A 25,887-nucleotide genomic window follows, 5' to 3' on the forward strand; every position below is an offset into this window, starting at 1 on the left:
GCAATTTACATCCCGCCCTTCAGCATAACAAGGCTCCCAGTTCTCAATGGCCTGTTGCCTTTCTGGATTTTACACTTTTTTCAGATGGCCCTTTTGACCGGGGGGAAGTGAGACTTCATTGTAGTGCAGATTTCCTTTGCAAGCTTGCTTGGTTGGCCAAAAAGGGCGTATGCGTTTTTTCCTGAATATATTCAGGAAAAAACGCATATGCCCTTTTTGGCCAAGTGCATCATTGTGGACGTTCTGCCTCTTTTCCTATGCTTTCAATGCAATTCCAGTCTACCTCCTGAAATCGGTTTCCTGCAATTCTGCCCCGCTTTCAAGTCCTCTTGGCAGCCTTACTTCAGTCTATTTTTGGACGATAGCTGTCATTTATAACTCTGCATGTTTGTGAATTACAGTGCCCCTGAGCTCCTTTCTTCAACTCGCTTTCTTTTGAGCTGGCCGCAACACCGCAGGATGGCTTCAGGCCCTAATCTGGTTCCGGCCCGGCATGCTGAGCCTTTGGTTAATTCCTCTTCCTGGTGGGAAATGAGAGTTAAATTTGCCCGTCCAGACACCTCCAGCTAGCCTCTCATTGGTTCTCGCTATTCCTGTTCATCTTCCGCAGAAATTGCAAACTGGGCCAAACAGGAGGTTAAAGGGGCTGACTCTCCAAGTGGGGAGAGTGTTAGTAAAGCGTCTGGAATGTTGCACCCGAGTACCAGGGGAGGAAAACTGAGACATATTTGAACATGACTCCCGATCACATGGTTGATCATACTCTAGGTTCCACATGCATGTTTTAGCTGAAGGAAGAATACCTTAAACCTGGAGATTTGAGACCCGTGTAATGGGTACCATGCAATATGACTTCAAAGGGTCTTCATTTGCTCACCGAACCTCTCCAATCCTATCACTGCTGCGTTTATGCCCCTGTACACATGCTTGATTCTCTTTCGGAGACATAGCAATCCATAGGTTTTAAGATACTTACTAGTCAGGTACATTCTTAGGCGTTTAATATGCGGTGTTGAGTCCATTTCGTTGAGCAAGGAGTAGCTCTTGTCTATTCCATATTTGACTTAAGGAACTTTATCTGTGCTCATTTCAATCTCTGGTTTTATGCAGCACCCCAACTCACCTTTACCCTTAAGCAAGCATAAGTTGTCTTTCTAAATTTGAGACCCTGTTCTGTTCTGTAATTCAGTTCCTGTGTCGCCAAGTTTCCATTCCGTGTATTACTGATATCTGATGATGTTTCTTTTTCTGTGTGACTTATTTCAGTTAGAATCATCATACCTGAATCCACTCATTGTGCTGCTAAGGGCCTGATGACATAGATTTCATTGCTGAGTGATATTGCTTTGTAAGTGAATACCACAACTTCTTTATCCATTTTTCACTTTCTGCGATGTTGAACTTGTACTGTAAACGAGGTTCTTGTAAACAGAGCCGTTCCAAACTTTGGGGTGGCTGTGTCTTTTTGATTTTAATTTCCCTAAGCTATAGGACCATAAGTGGAAGTGCCCTAGGCTCTGTTGCTTTGTTTTTTAGATGTTTCAGGAAACACCATACACTTCTCCCAAGTGTCTGTTGGCAATTTACATCCCGCCCTTCAGCATAACAAGGCTCCCAGTTCTCAATGGCCTGTTGCCTTTCTGGATTTTACACGTTTTTCAGATGGCCCTTTTGACCGGGGGGAAGTGAGACTTCATTGTAGTGCAGATTTCCTTTGCAAGCTTGCTTGGTTGGCCAAAAAGGGCGTATGCGTTTTTTCCTGAATATATTCAGGCAAAAACGCATACGCCCTTTTTGGCCAAGTGCATCATTGTGGACGTTCTGCCTCTTTTCCTATGCTTTCAATGCAATTCCAGTCTACCTCCTGAAATCGGTTTCCTGCAATTCTGCCCCGCTTTCAAGTCCTCTTGGCAGCCTTACTTCAGTCTATTTTTGGACGATAGCTGTCATTTATAACTCTGCAGGTTTGTGAATTACAGTGCCCCTGAGCTCCTTTCTTCAACTCGCTTTCTTGTGACCTGGCCGCAACACCGCAGGATGGCTTCAGGCCCTAATCTGGTTCCGGCCCGGCATGCTGAGCCTTTGGTTAATTCCTCTTCCTGGTGGGAAATGAGAGTTAAATTTGCCCATCCAGACACCTCCAGCTAGCCTCTCATTGGTTCTCGCTATTCCTGTTTATCTTCCGCAGAAATTGCAAACTGGGCCAAACAGGAGGTTAAAGGGACTGACTCTCCAAGTGGGGAGAGTGTTAGTAAAGCGTCTGGAATGTTGCACCCGAGTACCAGGGGAGGAAAACTGAGACATATTTGAACACGTCTCCCGATCACATGGTTGATCATACTCTAGGTTCCACATGCATGTTTTAGCTGAAGGAAGAATACCTTAAACCTGGGTAGTTGAAACCCGTGGAATGGGTACCATGCAATATGACTTCAAAGGGTCTTCATTTGCTCACCGAACCTCTCCAATCCTATCACTGCTGCGTTTATGCCCCTGTACACACGCTTGATTCTCTTTTGGAGACATAGCAATTCATAGGTTTTAAGATACTTACTAGTCAGGTACATTCTTAGGCGTTTAATATGCGGTGTTGAGTCCATTTTGTTGAGCAAGGAGTAGCTCTTGTCTATTCCATATTTGGCTTAAGGAACTTTATCTGTGCTCATTTCAATCTCTGGTTTTATGCAGCACCCCAACTCACCTTTACCCTTAAGCAAGCATAAGTTGGTTTTCTAAATTTGAGACCCTGTTCTGTTCTGTAATTCAGTTCCTGTGTAGCCAAGTTTACATTCCGTGTATACTGATATCTTATGATGTTTCTTTTTCTGTGTGACTTATTTCAGTTAGAATCATCATACCTGAATCCACTCATTGTGCTGCTAAGGGCCTGATGACATAGATTTCATTGCTGAGTGATATTGCTTTGTAAGTGAATACCACAACTTCTTTATCCATTTTTCAATTTCTGCGATGTTGAACTTGTACTGTAAACGAGGTTCTTGTAAACAGAGCCGTTCCAAACTTTGGGGTGGCTGTGTCTTTTTGATTTTAATTTCCCTAAGCTATAGGACCATAAGTGGAAGTGCCCTAGGCTCTGATGCTTTGTTTTTTAGATGTTTCAGGAAACACCATACACTTCTCCCCAGTGTCTGTTGGCAATTTACATCCCGCCCATCAGCATAACAAGGCTCCCAGTTCTCCATGGCCTGTCCTGCCTTTCTGGATTTTACACTTTTTTCAGATGGCCCTTTTGACCGGGGGGAAGTGAGACTTCATTGTAGTGCAGATTTCCTTTGCAAGCTTGCTTGGTTGGCCAAAAAGGGCGTATGCGTTTTTTCCTGAATATATTCAGGAAAAAACGCATACGCCCTTTTTGGCCAAGTGCATCATTGTGGACGTTCTGCCTCTTTTCCTATGGTTTCAATGCAATTCCAGTCTACCTCCTGAAATTGGTTTCCTGCAATTCTGCCCCGCTTTCAAGTCCTCTTGGCAGCCTTACTTCAGTCTATTTTTGGACGATAGCTGTCATTTATAACTCTGCAGGTTTGTGAATTACAGTGCCCCTGAGCTCCTTTCTTCAACTCGCTTTCTTGTGACCTGGCCGCAACACCGCAGGATGGCTTCAGGCCCTAATCTTGTTCCGGCACGGCACGCTGAGCCTTTGGTTAATTCCTCTTCCTGGTGGGAAATGAGAGTTAAATTTGCCCGTCCAGACACCTCCAGCTAGTCTCTCATTGGTTCTCGCTATTCCTGTTCATCTTCCGCAGAAATTGCAAACTGGGCCAAACAGGAGGTTAAAGACGCTGACTCTCCAAGTGGGGAGAGTGTTAGTAAAGCGTCTGGAATGTTGCACCCGAGTACCAGGGTAGGAAAACTGAGACATATTTGAACACGTCTCCCGTTCACACGGTTGATCATACTCTGGGTTCCACATGCATGTTTTAGCTGTAGGAAGAATACCTTAAACCTGTAGAGTTGAGACCCGTGGAATGGGTACCATGCAATATGTCTTCAAAGGGTCTTCATTTGCTCACCGAACCTCTCCAATCCTATCACTGCTGCGTTTATGCCCCTGTACACACGCTTGATTCTCTTTTGGAGACATAGCAATTCATAGGTTTTAAGATACTTACTAGTCAGGTACATTCTTAGGCGTTTAATATGCGGTTTTGAGTCCATTTCGTTGAGCAAGGAGTAGCTCTTGTCTATTCCATATTTGGCTTAAGGAACTTTATCTGTGCTCATTTCAATCTCTGGTTTTATGCAGCACCCCAACTCACCTTTACCCTTAAGCAAGAATAAGTTGGTTTTCTAAATTTGAGACCCTGTTCTGTTTTGGAATGCAGTTCCTGTGTAGCCAAGTTTACATTCCGTGTATTACTGATATCTTATGATGTTTCTTTTTCTGTGTGACTTATTTCAGTTAGAATCATCATACCTGAATCCACTCATTGTGCTGCTAAGGGCCTGATGACACAGATTTCATTGCTGAGTGATATTGCTTTGTAAGTAAATACCACAACTTCTTTATCCATTTTTCACTTTCTGCGATGTTGAACTTGTACTGTAAACGAGGTTCTTGTAAACAGAGCCGTTCCAAACTTTGGGGTGGCTGTGTCTTTTTGATTTTAATTTCCCTAAGCTATAGGACCATAAGTGGAAGTGCCTTAGGTTCTGTTGCTTTGTTTTTTAGATGTTTCAGGAAACACCATACACTTCTCCCGAGTGGTTGTTGGCAATTTACATCCCGCCCATCAGCATAACAAGGCTCCCAGTTCTCCATGGCCTGTCCTGCCTTTCTGGATTTTACACTTTTTTCAGATGGCCCTTTTGACCGGGGGGAAGTGAGACTTCATTGTAGTGCAGATTTCCTTTGCAAGCTTGCTTGGTTCGCCAAAAAGGGCGTATGCGTTTTTTCCTGAATATATTCAGAAAAAAACGCATACGCCCTTTTTGGCCAAGTGCATCATTGTGGACGTTCTGCCTCTTTTCCTATGCTTTCAATGCAATTCCAGTCTACCTCCTGAAATCGGTTTCCTGCAATTCTGCCCCGCTTTCAAGTCCTCTTGGCAGCCTTACTTCAGTCTATTTTTGGACGATAGCTGTCATTTATAACTCTGCATGTTTGTGAATTACAGTGCCCCTGAGCTCCTTTCTTCAACTCGGTTTCTTTTGAACTGGCCGCAACACCGCAGGATGGCTTCAGGCCCTAATCTGGTTCCGGTACGGCACGCTGAGCCTTTGGTTATTTCCTCTTCCTGTTGGGAAATGAGAGTTAAATTTGCCCGTCCAGACACCTCCAGCTAGTCTCTCATTGGTTCTCTCTATTCCTGTTCATCTTCCGCAGAAATTGCAAACTGGGCCAAACAGGAGGTTAAAGGGACTGACTCTCCAAGTGGGGAGAGTGTTAGTAAAGCGTCTGGAATGTTGCACCCAAGTACCAGGGGAGGAAAAGTGAGACATATTTGAACACGTCTCCCGATCACATGGTTGATCATACTCTAGGTTCCACATGCATGTTTTAGCTGAAGGAAGAATACCTTAAACCTGGGTAGTTGAAACCCGTGGAATGGGTACCATGCAATATGACTTCAAAGGGTCTTCATTTGCTCACCGAACCTCTCCAATCCTATCACTGCTGCATTTATGCCCCTGTACACATGCTTGATTCTCTTTCGGAGACATAGCAATCCATAGGTTTTAAGATACTTACTAGTCAGGTACATTCTTAGGCGTTTAATATGCGGTGTTGAGTCCATTTCGTTGAGCAAGGAGTAGCTCTTGTCTATTCCATATTTGGCTTAAGGAACTTTATCTGTGCTCATTTCAATCTCTGGTTTTATGCAGCACCCCAACTCACCTTTACCCTTAAGCAAGAATAAGTTGGTTTTCTAAATTTGAGACCCTGTTCTGTTTTGCAATGCAGTTCCTGTGTAGCCAAGTTTACATTCCGTGTATTACTGATATCTTATGATGTTTCTTTTTCTGTGTGACTTATTTCAGTTAGAATCATCATACCTGAATCCACTCATTGTGCTGCTAAGGGCCTGATGACACAGATTTCATTGCTGAGTGATATTGCTTTGTAAGTAAATACCACAACTTCTTTATCCATTTTTCACTTTCTGCGATGTTGAACTTGTACTGTAAACGAGGTTCTTGTAAACAGAGCCGTTCCAAACTTTGGGGTGGCTGTGTCTTTTTGATTTTAATTTCCCTAAGCTATAGGACCATAAGTGGAAGTGCCCTAGGTTCTGTTGCTTTGTTTTTTAGATGTTTCAGGAAACACCATACACTTCTCCCGAGTGGTTGTTGGCAGTTTACATCCCGCCCATCAGCATAACAAGGCTCCCAGTTCTCCATGGCCTGTCCTGCCTTTCTGGATTTTACACTTTTTTCAGATGGCCCTTTTGACCGGGGGGAAGTGACACTTCATTGTAGTGCAGATTTCCTTTGCAAGCTTGCTTGGTTGGCCAAAAAGGGCGTATGCGTTTTTTCCTGAATATATTCAGGAAAAAACGCATACGCCCTTTTTGGCCAAGTGCATCATTGTGGACGTTCTGCCTCTTTTCCTATGCTTTCAATGCAATTCCAGTCTACCTCCTGAAATCGGTTTCCTGCAATTCTGCCCCGCTTTCAAGTCCTCTTGGCAGCCTTACTTCAGTCTATTTTTGGACGATAGCTGTCATTTATAACTCTGCAGGTTTGTGATTTACAGTGCCCCTGAGCTCCTTTCTTCAACTCGCTTTCTTTTGAGCTGGCCGCAACACCGCAGGATGGCTTCAGGCCCTAATCTGGTTCCGGTACGGCACGCTGAGCCTTTGGTTATTTCCTCTTCCTGTTGGGAAATGAGAGTTAAATTTGCCCGTCCAGACACCTCCAGCTAGTCTCTCATTGGTTCTTGCTATTCCTGTTCATCCTCCGCAGAAATTGCAAACTGGGCCAAACAGGAGGTTAAAGGGACTGACTCTCGAAGTCGGGAGAGTGTTAGTAAAGCGTCTGGAATGTTGCACCCGAGTACCAGGGGAGGAAAACTGAGACATATTTGAACACGTCTCCCGTTCACATGGTTGATCATACTCTGGGTTCCAAATGCATGTTTTAGCTGAAGGAAGAATACCTTAAACCTGGAGAGTTGAGACCCGTGGAATGGGTACCATGCAATATGACTTCAAAGGGTCTTCATTTGCTCACCGAACCTCTCCAATCCTATCACTGCTGCGTTTATGCCCCTGTACACACGCTTGATTCTCTTTTGGAGACATAGCAATCCATAGGTTTTAAGATACTTACTAGTCAGGTACATTCTTAGGCGTTTAATATGGGGTGTTGAGTCCATTTCGTTGAGCAAGGAGTAGCTCTTGTCTATTCCATATTTGGCTTAAGGAACTTTATCTGTGCTCATTTCAATCTCTGGTTTTATGCAGCACCCCAACTCACCTTTACCCTTAAGCAAGCATAAGTTGGTTTTCTAAATTTGAGACCCTGTTCTGTTTTGGAATGCAGTTCCTGTGTAGCCAAGTTTACATTCCGTGTATTAGTGATATCTTATGATGTTTCTTTTTCTGTGTGACTTATTTCAGTTAGAATCATCGTACCTGAATCCACTCATTATGCTGCTACGGGCCTGATGACATAGATTTCATTGCTGAGTGATACTGCATTGTACGTAAGTACCACAAGTTCTTTATCCATTTTTCACTTTCTGTGATATTGAACTTGTCCGGTAAACGAGGTTCTTGTAAACGGAGGCGTCCCAAACTTTGGGGTGGCTGTGTCTTTTTGATTTTAATTTCCCTAAGCTATAGGACCATAAGTGGAAGTGCCCTAGGCTCTGTTGCTTTGTTTTTTAGATGTTTCAGGAAACACCATACACTTCTCCCGAGTGGTTGTTGGCAATTTACATCCCGCCCATCAGCATAACAAGGCTCCCAGTTCTCCATGGCCTGTCCTGCCTTTCTGGATTTTACACTTTTTTCAGATGGCCCTTTTGACCGGGGGGAAGTGAGACTTCATTGTAGTGCAGATTTCCTTTGCAAGCTTGCTTGGTTGGCCAAAAAGGGCGTATGCGTTTTTTCCTGAATATATTCAGGAAAAAACGCATACGCCCTTTTTGGCCAAGTGCATCATTGTGGACGTTCTGCCTCTTTTCCTATGCTTTCAATGCAATTCCAGTCTACCTCTTGAAAACGGTTTCCTGCAATTCTGCCCCGCTTTCAAGTCCTCTTGGCAGCCTTACTTCAGTCTATTTTTGGACGATAGCTGTCATTTATAACTCTGCAGGTTTGTGAATTACAGTGCCCCTGAGCTCCTTTCTTCAACTCGCTTTCTTGTGACCTGGCCGCAACACCGCAGGATGGCTTCAGGCCCTAATCTGGTTCCGGCATGGCACGCTGAGCCTTTGGTTAATTCCTCTTCCTGGTGGGAAATGAGAGTTAAATTTGCCCGTCCAGACACCTCCAGCTAGCCTCTCATTGGTTCTCGCTATTCCTGTTCATCTTCCGCAGAAATTGCAAACTGGGCCAAACAGGAGGTTAAAGGGACTGACTCTCCAAGTGGGGAGAGTGTTAGTAAAGCGTCTGGAATGTTGCACCCGAGTACCAGGGGAGGAAAACTGAGACATATTTGAACACGTCTCCCGATCACATGGTTGATCATACTCTAGGTTCCACATGCATGTTTTAGCTGAAGGAAGAATACCTTAAACCTGGAGAGTTGAGACCCGTGTAATGGGTACCATGCAATATGTCTTCAAAGGGTCTTCATTTGCTCACCGAACCTCTCCAATCCTATCACTGCTGCATTTATGCCCCTGTACACATGCTTGATTCTCTTTCAGAGACATAGCAATCCATAGGTTTTAAGATACTTACTAGTCAGGTACATTCTTAGGCGTTTAATATGCGGTGTTGAGTCCATTTCGTTGAGCAAGGAGTAGCTCTTGTCTATTCCATATTTGACTTAAGGAACTTTATCTGTGCTCATTTCAATCTCTGGTTTTATGCAGCACCCCAACTCACCTTTACCCTTAAGCAAGCATAAGTTGGTTTTCTAAATTTTAGACCCTGTTCTGTTCTGTAATTCAGTTCCTGTGTAGCCAAGTTTACATTCCGTGTATTACTGATATCTTATGATGTTTCTTTTTCTGTGTGACTTATTTCAGTTAGAATCATCATACCTGAATCCACTCATTGTGATGCTAAGGGCCTGATAACATAGATTTCATTGCTGAGTGATATTGCTTTGTAAGTAAATACCACAACGTCTTTATCCATTTTTCACTTTCTGCGATGTTGAACTTGTACTGTAAACGAGGTTCTTGTAAACGGAGGCGCCCCAAACTTTGGGGTGGCTGTGTCTTTTTGATTTTAATTTCCCTAAGCTATAGGACCATAAGTGGCAGTGCCCTAGGCTCTGTTGCTTTGTTTTTTAGATGTTTCAGGAAACACCATACACTTCTCCCCAGTGTCTGTTGGCAATTTACATCCCGCCCATCAGCATAACAAGGCTCCCAGTTCTCCATGGCCTGTCCTGCCTTTCTGGATTTTACACTTTTTTCAGATGGCCCTTTTGACCGGGGGGAAGTGAGACTTCATTGTAGTGCAGATTTCCTTTGCAAGCTTGCTTGGTTGGCCAAAAAGGGCGTATGCGTTTTTTCCTGAATATATTCAGGAAAAAACGCATACGCCCTTTTTGGCCAAGTGCATCATTGTGGACGTTCTGCCTCTTTTCCTATGCTTTCAATGCAATTCCAGTCTACCTCCTGAAATCGGTTTCCTGCAATTCTGCCCCGCTTTCAAGTCCTCTTGGCAGCCTTACTTCAGTCTATTTTTGGACGATAGCTGTCATTTATAACTCTGCAGGTTTGTGAATTACAGTGTCCCTGAGCTCCTTTCTTCAACTCGCTTTGTTTTGAGCTGGCCGCAACACGGCAGGATGGCTTCAGGCCCTAATCTGGTTCCGGCACGGCATGCTGAGCCTTTGGTTATTTCCTCTTCCTGGTGGGAAATGAGAGTTAAATTTGCCCGTCCAGACACCTCCAGCTAGTCTCTCATTGGTTCTCGCTATTCCTGTTCATCTTCCGCAGAAATTGCAAACTGGGCCAAACAGGAGGTTAAAGGGACTGACTCTCCAAGTGGGGAGAGTGTTAGTAAAGCGTCTGGAATGTTGCACCCGAGTACCAGGGTACGAAAACTGAGACATATTTGAACACGTCTCCCGATCACATGGTTGATCATACTCTAGGTTCCACATGCATGTTTTAGCTGAAGGAAGAATACCTTAAACCTGGAGAGTTAAGACCAGTGTAATGGGTACCATGCAATATGACTTCAAAGGGTCTTCATTTGCTCACCGAACCTCTCCAATCCTATCACTGCTGCATTAATGCCCCTGTACACATGCTTGATTCTCTTTCGGAGACATAGCAATCCATAGGTTTAAAGATACTTACTAGTCAGGTACATTCTTAGGCGTTTAATATGCGGTGTTGAGTCCATTTCGTTGAGCAAGGAGTAGCTCTTATCTATTCCATATTTGACTTAAGGAACTTTATCTGTGCTCATTTCAATCTCTGGTTTTATGCAGCACTGCAACTCACCTTTCCCCTTAAGCAAGCATAAGTTGGTTTTCTAAATTTGAGACCCTGTTCTGTTCTGTAATTCAGTTCCTGTGTAGCCAAGTTTACATTCCGTGTATTACTGATATCTTATGATGTTTCTTTTTCTGTGTGACTTATTTCAGTTAGAATCATCATACCTGAATCCACTCATTGTGATGCTAAGGGCCTGATAACATAGATTTCATTGCTGAGAGATATTGCTTTGTAAGTAAATACCACAACGTCTTTATCCATTTTTCACTTTCTGCGATGTTCAACTTGTACTGTAAACGAGGTTCTTGTAAACGGAGGCGCCCCAAACTTTGGGGTGGCTGTGTCTTTTTGATTTTAATTTCCCTAAGCTATAGGACCATAAGTGGCAGTGCCCTAGGCTCTGTTGCTTTGTTTTTTAGATGTTTCAGGAAACACCATACACTTCTCCCCAGTGTCTGTTGGCAATTTACATCCCGCCCATCAGCATAACAAGGCTCCCAGTTCTCCATGGCCTGTCCTGCCTTTCTGGATTTTACACTTTTTTCAGATGGCCCTTTTGACCGGGGGGAAGTGAGACTTCATTGTAGTGCAGATTTCCTTTGCAAGCTTGCTTGGTTGGCCAAAAAGGGCGTATGCGTTTTTTCCTGAATATATTCAGGAAAAAACGCATACACCCTTTTTGGCCAAGTGCATCATTGTGGAGGTTCTGCCTCTTTTCCTATGCTTTCAATGCAATTCCAGTCTACCTCCTGAAATCGGTTTCCTGCAATTCTGCCCCGCTTTCAAGTCCTCTTGGCAGCCTTACTTCAGTCTATTTTTGGACGATAGCTGTCATTTATAACTCTGCAGGTTTGTGAATTACAGTGTCCCTGAGCTCCTTTCTTCAACTCGCTTTGTTTTGAGCTGGCCGCAACACGGCAGGATGGCTTCAGGCCCTAATCTGGTTCCGGCACGGCATGCTGAGCCTTTGGTTATTTCCTCTTCCTGGTGGGAAATGAGAGTTAAATTTGCCCGTCCAGACACCTCCAGCTAGTCTCTCATTGGTTCTCGCTATTCCTGTTCATCTTCCGCAGAAATTGCAAACTAGGCCAAACAGGAGGTTAAAGGGACTGACTCTCCAAGTGGGGAGAGTGTTAGTAAAGCGTCTGGAATGTTGCACCCGAGTACCAGGGTACGAAAACTGAGACATATTTGAACACGTCTCCCGATCACATGGTTGATCATACTCTAGGTTCCACATGCATGTTTTAGCTGAAGGAAGAATACCTTAAACCTGGAGAGTTAAGACCAGTGTAATGGGTACCATGCAATATGACTTCAAAGGGTCTTCATTTGCTCACCGAACCTCTCCAATCCTATCACTGCTGCGTTAATGCCCCTGTACACATGCTTGATTCTCTTTCGGAGACATAGCAATCCATAGGTTTTAAGATACTTACTAGTCAGGTACATTCTTAGGCGTTTAATATGCGGTGTTGAGTCCATTTCGTTGAGCAAGGAGTAGCTCTTATCTATTCCATATTTGACTTAAGGAACTTTATCTGTGCTCATTTCAATCTCTGGTTTTATGCAGCACTGCAACTCACCTTTCCCCTTAAGCAAGCATAAGTTGGTTTTCTAAATTTGAGACCCTGTTCTGTTCTGTAATTCAGTTCCTGTGTAGCCAAGTTTACATTCCGTGTATTACTGATATCTTATGATGTTTCTTTTTCTGTGTGACTTATTTCAGTTAGAATCATCATACTTGAATCCACTCATTGTGCTGCTAAGGGCCTGATGACACAGATTTCATTGCTGAGTGATATTGCTTTGTAAGTAAATACCACAACTTCTTTATCCATTTTTCACTTTCTGCGATGTTGAACTTGTACTGTAAACGAGGTTCTTGTAAACAGAGCCTTTCCAAACTTTGGGGTGGCTGTGTCTTTTTGATTTTAATTTCCCTAAGCTATAGGACCATAAGTGGAAGTGCCCTAGGTTCTGTTGCTTTGTTTTTTAGATGTTTCAGGAAACACCATACACTTCTCCCGAGTGGTTGTTGGCAATTAACATCCCGCCCATCAGCATAACAAGGCTCCCAGTTCTCCATGGCCTGTCCTGCCTTTCTGGATTTTACACTTTTTTCAGATGGCCCTTTTGACCGGGGGGAAGTGAGACTTCATTGTAGTGCAGATTTCCTTTGCAAGCTTGCTTGGTTGGCCAAAAAGGGCGTATGCGTTTTTTCCTGAATATATTCAGGAAAAAACGCATACGCCCTTTTTGGCCAAGTGCATCATTGTGGACGTTCTGCCTCTTTTCCTATGCTTTCAATGCAATTCCAGTCTAGCTCCTGAAATCGGTTTCCTGCAATTCTGCCCCGCTTTCAAGTCCTCTTGGCAGCCTTACTTCAGTCTATTCTTGGACGATAGCTGTCATTTATAACTCTGCAGGTTTGTGAATTACAGTGCCCCTGAGCTCCTTTCTTCAACTTGCTTTCTTGTGACCTGGCCGCAACACCACAGGATGGCTCTATGCCCTAATCTGGTTCCGGCAGGGCACGCTGAGCCTTTGGTTAATTCCTCTTCATGGTGAAAAATGAGAGTTAAATTTGCCCGTCCAGACACCTCCAGCTAGCCTCTCATTGGTTCTCGCTATTCCTGTTCATCTTCCGCAGAAATTGCAAACTGGGACAAACGGGAGGTTAAAGGGACTGACTCTCCAAGTCGGGAGAGTGTTAGTAAAGCGTCTGGAATGTTGCACCCGAGTACCAGGGTACGAAAACTGAGACATATTTGAACACGTCTCCCGATCACATGGTTGATCATACTCTAGGTTCCACATGCATGTTTTAGCTGAAGGAAGAATACCTTAAACCTGGGTAGTTGAAACCCGTGGAATGGGTACCATGCAATATGACTTCAAAGGGTCTTCATTTGCCCACCGAACCTCTCCAATCCTATCACTGCTGCGTTTATGCCCCTGTACACATGCTTGATTCTCTTTCAGAGACATAGCAATCCATAGGTTTTAAGATACTTACTAGTCAGGTACATTCTTAGGCGTTTAATATGGGGTGTTGAGTCCATTTCGTTGAGCAAGGAGTAGCTCTTGTCTATTCCATATTTGGCTTAAGGAACTTTATCTGTGCTCATTTCAATCTCTGGTTTTATGCAGCACCCCAACTCACCTTTACCCTTAAGCAAGAATAAGTTGGTTTTCTAAATTTGAGACCCTGTTCTGTTCTGTAATTCAGTTCCTGTGTAGCCAAGTTTACATTCCGTGTATTACTGATATCTTATGATGTTTCTTTTTCTGTGTGACTTATTTCAGTTAGAATCATCATACCTGAATCCACTCATTGTGCTGCTAAGGGCCTGATGACACAGATTTCATTGCTGAGTGATATTGCTTTGTAAGTAAATACCACAAGTTCTTTATCCATTTTTCACTTTCTGCGATGTTGAACTTGTACTGTAAACGAGGTTCTTGTAAACAGAGCCGTTCCAAACTTTGGGGTGGCTGTGTCTTTTTGATTTTAATTTCCCTAAGCTATAGGACCATAAGGGGAAGTGCCCTAGGTTCTGTTGCTTTGTTTTTTAGATGTTTCAGGAAACACCATACACTTCTCCCAAGTGTCTGTTGGCAATTTACATCCCGCCCATCAGCATAACAAGGCTCCCAGTTCTCCATGGCCTGTCCTGCCTTTCTGGATTTTACACTTTTTTCAGATGGCCCTTTTGACCGGGGGGAAGTGAGACTTCATTGTAGTGCAGATTTCCTTTGCAAGCTTGCTTGGTTGGCCAAAAAGGGCGTATGCGTTTTTTCCTGAATATATTCAGGAAAAAACGCATACGCCCTTTTTGGCCAAGTGCATCATTGTGGACGTTCTGCCTCTTTTCCTATGCTTTCAATGCAATTCCAGTCTACCTCCTGAAATCGGTTTCCTGCAATTCTGCCCCTCTTTCAAGTCCTCTTGGCAGCCTTACTTCAGTCTATTTTTGGACGATAGCTGTCATTTATAACTCTGCAGGTTTGTGAATTACAGTGCCCCTGAGCTCCTTTCTTCAACTCGCTTTCTTTTGAGCTGGCCGCAACACCGCAGGAAGGCTTCAGGCCCTAATCTGGTTCCGGCACGGCACGCTGAGCCTTTGGTTATTTCCTCTTCCTGGTGGAAAATGAGAGTTAAATTTGCCCGTCCAGACACCTCCAGCTAGCCTCTCATTGGTTCTCGCTATTCCTGTTCATCTTCCGCAGAAATTGCAAACTGGGCCAAACAGGAGGTTAAAGGGACTGACTCTCCAAGTCGGGAGAGTGTTAGTAAAGCATCTGGAATGTTGCACCCGAGTACCAGGGTACGAAAACTGAGACATATTTGAACACGTCTCCCGATCACATGGTTGATCATACTCTAGGTTCCACATGCATGTTTTAGCTGAAGGAAGAATACCTTAAACCTTGAGAGTTGAGACCCGTGTAATGGGTACCATGCAATATGACTTCAAAGGGTCTTCATTTGCTCACCGAACCTCTCCAATCCTATCACTGCTGCGTTTATGCCCCTGTACACATGCTGGATTCTCTTTCGGAGACATAGCAATCCATAGGTTTTAAGATACTTACTAGTCAGGTACATTCTTAGGCGTTTAATATGCGGTGTTGAGTCCATTTCATTGAGCAAGGAGTAGCTCTTGTCTATTCCATATTTGGCTTAAGGAACTTTATCTGTGCTCATTTCAATCTCTGGTTTTATGCAGCACCCCAACTCACCTTTACCCTTAAGCAAGAATAAGTTGGTTTTCTAAATTTGAGACCCTGTTCTGTTCTGTAATTCAGTTCCTGTGTAGCCAAGTTTACATTCCGTGTATTACTGATATCTTATGATGTTTCTTTTTCTGTGTGACTTATTTCAGTTAGAATCATCATACCTGAATCCACTCATTGTGCTGCTAAGGGCCTGATGACACAGATTTCATTGCTGAGTGATATTGCTTTGTAAGTAAATACCACAACTTCTTTATCCATTTTTCACTTTCTGCGATGTTGAACTTGTACTGTAAACGAGGTTCTTGTAAACAGAGCCGTTCCAAACTTTGGGGTGGCTGTGTCTTTTTGATTTTAATTTCCCTAAGCTATAGGACCATAAGTGGAAGTGCCCTAGGCTCTGTTGCTTTGTTTTTTAGATGTTTCAGGAAACACCATACATTTCTCCCAAGTGTCTGTTGGCAATTTACATCCCGCCCATCAGCATAACAAGGCTCCCAGTTCTCCATGGCCTGTCCTGCCTTTCTGGATTTTACACTTTTTCCAGATGGCCCTTTTGACCGGCGGGAAGTGAGACTTCATTGTAGTGCAGATTTCCTTTGCAAGCTTGCTTGGTTGGCCAAAAAGGGCGTATGCGTTTTTTCCTGAATATATTCAAGAAAAAACGCATACGCCCTTTTTGGCCAAGTGCATCATTGTGGACGTTCTGCCTCTTTTCCTATGCTTTCAATGCAATTCCAGTCTACCTCCTGAAATCGGTTTCCTGCAATTCTGCCCCGCTTTCAAGTCCTCTTGGCAGCCTTACTTCAGTCTATTTTTGGACGATAGCTGTCATTTATAACTCTGCAGGTTTGTGAATTACAGTGCCCCTGAGCTACTTTCTTCAACTCGCTTTCTTGTGAGCTGGCCGCAACACCGCAGGATGGCTTCAGGCCCTAATCTGGTTCCGGCACGGCACGCTGAGCCTTTGGTTATTTCCTCTTCCTGGTGGGAAATGAGAGTTAAATTTGCCCATCCAGACACCTCCAGCTAGTCTCTCATTGGTTCTCGCTATTCCTGTTCATCTTCTGCAGAAATTTCAAACTGGGCCAAACAGGAGGTTAAAGGGGCTGACTCTCCAAGTCGGGAGAGTGTTAGTAAAGCGTCTGGAATGTTGCACCCGAGTACCAGGGTACGAAAACTGAGACATATTTGAACACGTCTCCCGATCACATGGTTGATCATACTCTAGGTTCCACATGCATGTTTTAGCTGAAGGAAGAATACCTTAAACCTGGGTAGTTGAAACCCGTGGAATGGGTACCATGCAATATGACTTCAAAGGGTCTTCATTTGCTCACCGAACCTCTCCAATCCTATCACTGCTGCGTTTATGCCCCTGTACACATGCTTGATTCTCTTTCGGAGACATAGCAATCCATAGGTTTTAAGATACTTACTAGTCAGGTACATTCTTAGGCGTTTAATATGCGGTGTTGAGTCCATTTCGTTGAGCAAGGAGTAGCTCTTATCTATTCCATATTTGACTTAAGGAACTTTATCTGTGCTCATTTCAATCTCTGGTTTTATGCAGCACCCCAACTCACCTTTACCTTTAAGCAAGAATAAGTTGGTTTTCTAAATTTGAGACCCTGTTCTGTTCTGTAATTCAGTTCCTGTGTAGCCAAGTTTACATTCCGTGTATTACAGATATCTTATGATGTTTCTTTTTCTGTGTGACTTATTTCAGTTAGAATCATCATACCTGAATCCACTCATTGTGCTGCTAAGGGCCTGATGACACAGATTTCATTGCTGAGTGATATTGCTTTGTAAGTAAGTACCACATGTTCTTTATCCATTTTTCACTTTCTGCGATGCTGAACTTGTACTGTAAACGAGGTTCTTGTAAACAGAGCCGTTCCAAACTTTGGGGTGGCTGTGTCTTTTTGATTTTAATTTCCCTAAGCTATAGGACCATAAGTGGAAGTGCCCTAGGTTCTGTTGCTTTGTTTTTTAGATGTTTTAGGAAACACCATACACTTCTCCCGAGTGGTTGTTGGCAATTTACATCCCGCCCATCAGCATAACAAGGCTCTCAGTTCTCCATGGCCTGTCCTGCCTTTCTGGATTTTACACTTTTTTCAGATGGCCCTTTTGACCGGGGGGAAGTGAGACTTCATTGTAGTGCAGATTTCCTTTGCAAGCTTGCTTGGTTGGCCAAAAAGGGCGTATGCGTTTTTTCCTGAATATATTCAGGAAAAAACGCATACGCCCTTTTTGGCCAAGTGCATCATGTGGACGTTCTGCCTCTTTTCCTATGCTTGAAATGCAATTCCTGTCTACCTCCTCAAATCGGTTTCCTGCAATTCTGCCCCGCTTTCAAGTCCTCTTGGCAGCCTTACTTCAGTCTATTTTTGGACGATAGCTGTCATTTATAACTCTGCAGGTTTGTGAATTACAGTGCCCCTGAGCTCCTTTCTTCAACTCGCTTTCTTGTGACCTGGCCGCAACACCGCAGGATGGCTTCAGGCCCTAATCTGGTTCCGGCACGGCACGCTGAGCCTTCGGTTATTTCCTCTTCCTGGTGGGAAATGAGAGTTAAATTTGCCCGTCCAGACACCTCCAGCTAGCCTCTCATTGGTTCTCGCTATTCCTGTTCATCTTCCGCAGAAATTGCAAACTGTGCCAAACAGGAGGTTAAAGGCGCTGACTCTCCAAGTGGGGAGAGTGTTAGTAAAGCGTCTGGAATGTTGCACCCGAGTACCAGGGAAGGAAAACTGAGACATATTTGAACACGTCTCCCGATCACATGGTTGATCATACTCTGGGTTCCACATGCATGTTTTAGCTGAAGGAAGAATACCTAAAACCTGGTTAGTTGAAATCCGTGGAATGGGTACCATGCAATATGACTTCAAAGGGTCTTCATTTGCTCACCGAACCTCTCCAATCCTATCACTGCTGCGTTTATGCCCCTGTACACATGCTTGATTCTCTTTCGGAGACATAGCAATCCATAGGTTTTAAGATACTTACTAGTCAGGTACATTCTTAGGCGTTTAATATGGGGTTTTGAGTCCATTTCGTTGAGCAAGGAGTAGCTCTTATCTATTCCATATTTGGCTTAAGGAACTTTATCTGTGCTCATTTCAATCTCTGGTTTTATGCAGCACCCCAACTCACCTTTCCCCTTAAGCATGCATAAGTTGGTTTTCTAAATTTGAGACCCTGTTCTGTTTTGGAATGCAGTTCCTGTGTAGCCAAGTTTACATTCCGTGTATTACTGATATCTTATGATGTTTCTTTTTCTGTGTGACTTATTTCAGTTAGAATCATCGTACCTGAATCCACTCATTATGCTGCTACGGGCCTGATGACATAGATTTCATTGCTGAGTGATACTGCATTGTACGTAAGTACCACAAGTTCTTTATCCATTTTTCACTTTCTGCGATGTTGAACTTGTACTGTAAACGAGGTTCTTGTAAACAGAGGCGTCCCAAACTTTGGGGTGGCTGTGTCTTTTTGATTTTAATTTCCCTAAGCTATAGGACCATAAGTGGCAGTGCCCTAGGCTCTGTTGCTTTGTTTTTTAGATGTTTCAGGAGACACCATACACTTCTCCCGAGTGTCTGTTGGCAATTTACATCCCGCCCATCAGCATAACAAGGCTCCCAGTTCTCCATGGCCTGTCCTGCCTTTCTGGATTTTACACTTTTTTCAGATGGCCCTTTTGACCGGGGGGAAGTGAGACTTCATTGTAGTGCAGATTTCCTTTGCAAGCTTGCTTGGTTGGCCAAAAAGTGCGTATGCGTTTTTTCCTGAATATATTCAGGAAAAAACGCATACGCCCTTTTTGGCCAAGTGCATCATTGTGGACGTTCTGCCTCTTTTCCTATGCTTTCAATGCAATTCCAGTCTACCTCCTGAAATCGGTTTCCTGCAATTCTGCCCCGCTTTCAAGTCCTCTTGGCAGCCTTACTTCAGTCTATTTTTGGACGATAGCTGTCATTTATAACTCTGCAGGTTTGTGAATTACAGTGCCCCTGAGCTCCTTTCTTCAACTCGCTTTCTTGTGACCTGGCCGCAACACCGCAGGATGGCTTCAGGCCCTAATGTGGTTCCGGCACGGCACGCTGAGCCTTTGGTTATTTCCGCCTCCTGGTGGGAAATGAGAGTTAAATTTGCCCGTCCAGACACCTCCAGCTAGCCTCTCATTGGTTCTCGCTATTCCTGTTCATCTTCCGCAGAAATTGCAAACTGGGCCAAACAGGAGGTTAAAGGCGCTGACTCTCCAAGTGGGGAGAGTGTTAGTAAAGCGTCTGGAATGTTGCACCCGAGTACCAGGGGAGGAAAACTGAGACATATTTGAACACGTCTCCCGATCACATGGTTGATCATACTCTGGGTTCCACATGCATGTTTTAGCTGAAGGAAGAATACCTAAAACCTGGGTAGTTGAAACCCGTGGAATGGGTACCATGCAATATGACTTCAAAGGGTCTTCATTTGCTCACCGAACCTCTCCAATCCTATCACTGCTGCGTTTATGCCCCTGTACACATGCTTGATTCTCTTTCGGAGACATAGCAATCCATAGGTTTTAAGATACTTACTAGTCAGGTACATTCTTAGGCGTTTAATATGGGGTTTTGAGTCCATTTCGTTGAGCAAGGAGTAGCTCTTGTCTATTCCATATTTGGCTTAAGGAACTTTATCTGTGCTCATTTCAATCTCTGGTTTTATGCAGCACCCCAACTCACCTTTCCCCTTAAGCAAGCATAAGTTGGTTTTCTAAATTTGAGACCCTGTTCTGTTTTGGAATGCAGTTCCTGTGTAGCCAAGTTTACATTCCGTGTATTAGTGATATCTTATGATGTTTCTTTTTCTGTGTGACTTATTTCAGTTAGAATCATCGTACCTGAATCCACTCATTATGCTGCTACGGGCCTGATGACATAGATTTCATTGCTGAGTGATACTGCATTGTACGTAAGTACCACAAGTTCTTTATCCATTTTTCACTTTCTGCGATGTTGAACTTGTACTGTAAACGAGGTTCTTGTAAACAGAGGCGTCCCAAACTTTGGGGTGGCTGTGTCTTTTTGATTTTAATTTCCCTAAGCTATAGGACCATAAGTGGCAGTGCCCTAGGCTCTGTTGCTTTGTTTTTTAGATGTTTCAGGAGACACCATACACTTCTCCCGAGTGTCTGTTGGCAATTTACATCCCGCCCATCAGCATAACAAGGCTCCCAGTTATCCATGGCCTGTCCTGCCTTTCTGGATTTTACACTTTTTTCAGATGGCCCTTTTGACCGGGGGGAAGTGAGACTTCATTGTAGTGCAGATTTCCTTTGCAAGCTTGCTTGGTTGGCCAAAAAGGGCGTATGCGTTTTTTCCTGAATATATTCAGGAAAAAACGCATACGCCCTTTTTGGCCAAGTGCATCATTGTGGACGTTCTGCCTCTTTTCCTATGCTTTCAATGCAATTCCAGTCTACCTCCTGAAATCGGTTTCCTGCAATTCTGCCCCGCTTTCAAGTCCTCTTGGCAGCCTTACTTCAGTCTATTTTTGGACGATAGCTGTCATTTATAACTCTGCAGGTTTGTGAATTACAGTGCCCCTGAGCTCCTTTCTTCAACTCGCTTTCTTTTGAGCTGGCCGCAACACCGCAGGATGGCTTCAGGCCCTAATCTGGTTCCAGTACGGCACGCTGAGCCTTTGGTTATTTCCTCTTCCTGGTGGGAAATGAGAGTTAAATTTGCCCGTCCAGACACCTCCAGCTAGCCTCTCATTGGTTCTCGCTATTCCTGTTCATCTTCCGCAGAAATTGCAAACTGTGCCAAACAGGAGGTTAAAGGCGCTGACTCTCCAAGAGGGGAGAGTGTTAGTAAAGCGTCTGGAATGTTGCACCCGAGTACCAGGGGAGGAAAACTGAGACATATTTGAACACGTCTCCCAATCACATGGTTGATCATACTCTGGGTTCCACATGCATATTTTAGCTGAAGGAAGAATACCTAAAACCTGGGTAGTTGAAACCCGTGGAATGGGTACCATGCAATATGACTTCAAAGGGTCTTCATTTGCTCACCGAACCTCTCCAATCCTATCACTGCTGAGTTTATGCCCCTGTACACTTGCTTGATTCTCTTTTGGAGACATAGCAATCCATAGGTTTTACGATACTTACTAGTCAGGTACATTCTTAGGCGTTTAATATGCGGTGTTGAGTCCATTTCGTTGAGCAAGGAGTAGCTCTTGTCTATTCCATATTTGGCTTAAGGAACTTTATCTGTGCTCATTTCAATCTCTGGTTTTATTCAGCAACCCAACTCACCTTTCCCCTTAAGCAGGCATAAGTTGGTTTTCTAAATTTGAGACCCTGTTCTGTTTTGGAATGCAGTTCCTGTGTAGCCAAGTTTACATTCCGTGTATTACTGATATCTTATGATGTTTCTTTTTCTGTGTGACTTATTTCAGTTAGAATCATCGTACCTGAATCCACTCATTATGCTGCTACGGGCCTGATGACATAGATTTCATTGCTGAGTGACACTGCATTGTACGTAAGTACCACAAGTTCTTTATCCATTTTTCACTTTCTGTGATATTGAACTTGTACGGTAAACGAGGTTCTTGTAAACTGAGGCGTCCCAAACTTTGGGGTGGCTGTGTCTTTTTGATTTTAATTTCCCTAAGCTATAGGACCATAAGTGGAAGTGCCCTAGGCTCTGTTGCTTTGTTTTTTAGATGTTTCAGGAAACACCATACACTTCTCCCGAGTGGTTGTTGGCAATTTACATCCCGCCCATCAGCATAACAAGGCTCCCAGTTCTCCATGGCCTGTCCTGCCTTTCTGGATTTTACACTTTTTTCAGATGGCCCTTTTGACCGGGGGGAAGTGAGACTTCATTGTAGTGCAGATTTCCTTTGCAAGCTTGCTTGGTTGGCCAAAAAGGGCGTATGCGTTTTTTCCTGAATATATTCAGGAAAAAACGCATACGCCCTTTTTGGCCAAGTGCATCATTGTGGACGTTCTGCCTCTTTTCCTATGCTTTCAATGCAATTCCAGTCTACCTCCTGAAATTGGTTTCCTGCAATTCTGCCCCGCTTTCAAGTCCTCTTGGCAGCCTTACTTCAGTCTATTTTTGGACGATAGCTGTCATTTATAACTCTGCAGGTTTGTGAATTACAGTGCCCCTGAGCTCCTTTCTTCAACTCGCTTTCTTGTGACCTGGCCGCAACACCGCAGGATGGCTTCAGGCCCTAATCTGGTTCCGGCCCGGCATGCTGAGCCTTTGGTTAATTCCTCTTCCTGGTGGGAAATGAGAGTTAAATTTGCCCGTCCAGACACCTCCAGCTAGCCTCTCATTGGTTCTCGCTATTCCTGTTCATCTTCCGCAGAAATTGCAAATTGGGCCAAACAGGAGGTTAAAGGGACTGCCTCTCCAAGTGGGGAGAGTGTTAGTAAAGCGTCTGGAATGTTGCACCCGAGTACCAGGGGAGGAAAACTGAGACATATTTGAACACGTCTCCCGATCACATGGTTGATCATACTCTAGGTTCCACATGCATGTTTTAGCTGAAGGAAGAATACCTTAAACCTGGGTAGTTGAAACCCGTGGAATGGGTACCATGCAATATGACTTCAAAGGGTCTTCATTTGCTCACCGAACCTCTTCAATCCTATCACTGCTGCGTTTATGCCCCTGTACACATGCTTGATTCTCTTTCGGAGACATAGCAATCCATAGGTTTTAAGATACTTACTAGTCAGGTACATTCTTAGGCGTTTAATATGGGGTGTTGAGTCCATTTCGTTGAGCAAGGAGTAGCTCTTGTCTATTCCATATTTGGCTTAAGGAACTTTATCTGTGCTCATTTCAATTTCTGGTTTTATGCAGCACCCCAACTCACCTTTACCCTTAAGCAAGGATAAGTTGGTTTTCTAAATTTGAGACCCTGTTCTGTTCTGTAATTCAGTTCCTGTGTAGCCAAGTTTACATTCCGTGTATTACTGATATCTTATGATGTTTCTTTTTCTGTGTGACTTATTTCAGTTAGAATCATCATACCTGAATCCACTCATTGTGCTGCTAAGGGCCTGATGACACAGATTTCATTGCTGAGTGATATTGCTTTGTAAGTAAATACCACAAGTTCTTTATCCATTTTTCACTTTCTGCGATGTTGAACTTGTACTGTAAACGAGGTTCTTGTAAACAGAGGCGTCCCAAACTTTGGCATGGCTGTGTCTTTTTGATTTTAATTTCCCTAAGCTATAGGACCATAAGTGGAAGTGCCCTAGGTTCTGTTGCTTTGTTTTTTAGATGTTTCAGGAAACACCATACACTTCTCCCGAGTGGTCGTTGGCAATTTACATCCCGCCCATCAGCATAACAAGGCTCCCAGTTCTCCATGGCCTGTCCTGCCTTTCTGGATTTTACACTTTTTTCAGATGGCCCTTTTGACCGGGGGGAAGTGAGACTTCATTGTAGTGCAGATTTCCTTTGCAAGCTTGCTTGGTTGGCCAAAAAGGGCGTATGCGTTTTTTCCTGAATATATTCAGGAAAAAACGCATACGCCCTTTTTGGCCAAGTGCATCATTGTGGACGTTCTGCCTCTTTTCCTATGCTTTCAATGCAATTCCAGTCTACCTCCTGAAATCGGTTTCCTGCAATTCTGCCCCGCTTTCAAGTCCTCTTGGCAGCCTTACTTCAGTCTATTTTTGGACGATAGCTGTCATTTATAACTCTGCAGGTTTGTGAATTACAGTGCCCCTGAGCTCCTTTCTTCAACTCGCTTTCTTGTGAACTGGCCGCAACACCACAGGATGGCTTCAGGCCCTAATCTGGTTCCGGCCCGGCATGCTGAGCCTTTGGTTAATTCCTCTTCCTGGTGGGAAATGAGAGTTAAATTTGCCCGTCCAGACACCTCCAGCTAGCCTCTCATTGGTTCTCGCTATTCCTGTTCATCTTCCGCAGAAATTGCAAACTGGGCCAAACAGGAGGTTAAAGGGACTGACTCTCCAAGTGGGGAGAGTGTTAGTAAAGCGTCTGGAATGTTGCACCCGAGTACCAGGGGAGGAAAACTGAGACATATTTGAACACGTCTCCCGATTACATGGTTGATCATACTCTGGGTTCCACATGCATGTTTTAGCTGAAGGAAGAATACCTTAAACCTGGAGATTTGAGACCCGTGGAATGGGTACCATGCAATATGACTTCAAAGGGTCTTCATTTGCTCACCGAACCTCTCCAATCCTATCACTGCTGCGTTTATTCCCCTGTACACACGCTTGATTCTCTTTTGGAGACATAGCAATCCATAGGTTTTAAGATACTTACTAGTCAGGTACATTCTTAGGGGTTTAATATGGGGTTTTGAGTCCATTTCGTTGAGCAAGGAGTAGCTCTTGTCTATTCCATATTTGGCTTAAGGAACTTTATCTGTGCTCATTTCAATCTCTGGTTTTATGCAGCACCCCAACTCACCTTTCCCCTTAAGCAAGCATAAGTTGGTTTTCTAAATTTGAGACCCTGTTCTGTTTTGGAATGCAGTTCCTGTGTAGCCAAGTTTACATTCCGTGTATTACTGATATCTTATGATGTTTCTTTTTCTGTGTGACTTATTTCAGTTAGAATCATCGTACCTGAATCCACTCATTATGCTGCTATGGGCCTGATGACATAGATTTCATTGCTGAGTGATACTGCATTGTACGTAAGTAGCACAAGTTCTTTATCCATTTTTCACTTTCTGCGATGTTGAACTTGTACTGTAAACGAGGTTCTTGTAAACAGAGGCGTCCCAAACTTTGGGGTGGCTGTGTCTTTTTGATTTTAATTTCCCTAAGCTATAGGACCATAAGTGGCAGTGCCCTAGGCTCTGTTGCTTTGTTTTTTAGATGTTTCAGGAAACACCATACACTTCTCCCGAGTGTCTGTTGTCAATTTACATCCCGCCCATCAGCATAACAAGGCTCCCAGTTCTCCATGGCCTGTCCTGCCTTTCTGGATTTTACACTTTTTTCAGATGGCCCTTTTGACCGGGGGGAAGTGAGACTTCATTGTAGTGCAGATTTCCTTTGCAAGCTTGCTTGGTTGGCCAAAAAGGGCGTATGCGTTTTTTCCTGAATATATTCAGGAAAAAACGCATACGCCCTTTTTGGCCAAGTGCATCATTGTGGACGTTCTGCCTCTTTTCCTATGCTTTCAATGCAATTCCAGTCTACCTCCTGAAATCGGTTTCCTGCAATTCTGCCCCGCTTTCAAGTCCTCTTGGCAGCCTTACTTCAGTCTATTTTTGGACGATAGCTGTCATTTATAACTCAGCAGGTTTGTGAATTACAGTGCCCCTGAGCTCCTTTCTTCAACTCGCTTTCTTGTGAGCTGGCCGCAACACCGCAGGATGGCTTCAGGCCCTAATGTGGTTCCGGCACGGCACGCTGAGCCTTTAGTTAATTCCTCTTCCTGGTGGGAAATGAGAGTTAAATTTGCCCGTCCAGACACCTCCAGCTAGCCTCTCATTGGTTCTCGCTATTCCTGTTCATCTTCCGCAGA

At 44.0% G+C, this 25,887-nt stretch overlaps 1 long non-coding RNA gene across 1 annotated transcript in view; it reads left to right on the top strand.

The window, feature by feature from the left end:
- Positions 1–25,887, top strand: part of LOC307181491 — an 856,694-nt gene that overhangs the window by 223,496 nt on the left and 607,311 nt on the right. The gene's annotated exons all lie outside the window — the stretch shown is intronic.

Source organism: Stenella coeruleoalba (genome assembly GCF_951394435.1).
Source record: "Stenella coeruleoalba genome assembly, contig: scaffold_116, whole genome shotgun sequence".
In the NCBI taxonomy this organism is placed as follows: Eukaryota; Metazoa; Chordata; class Mammalia; order Artiodactyla; family Delphinidae; genus Stenella; species Stenella coeruleoalba.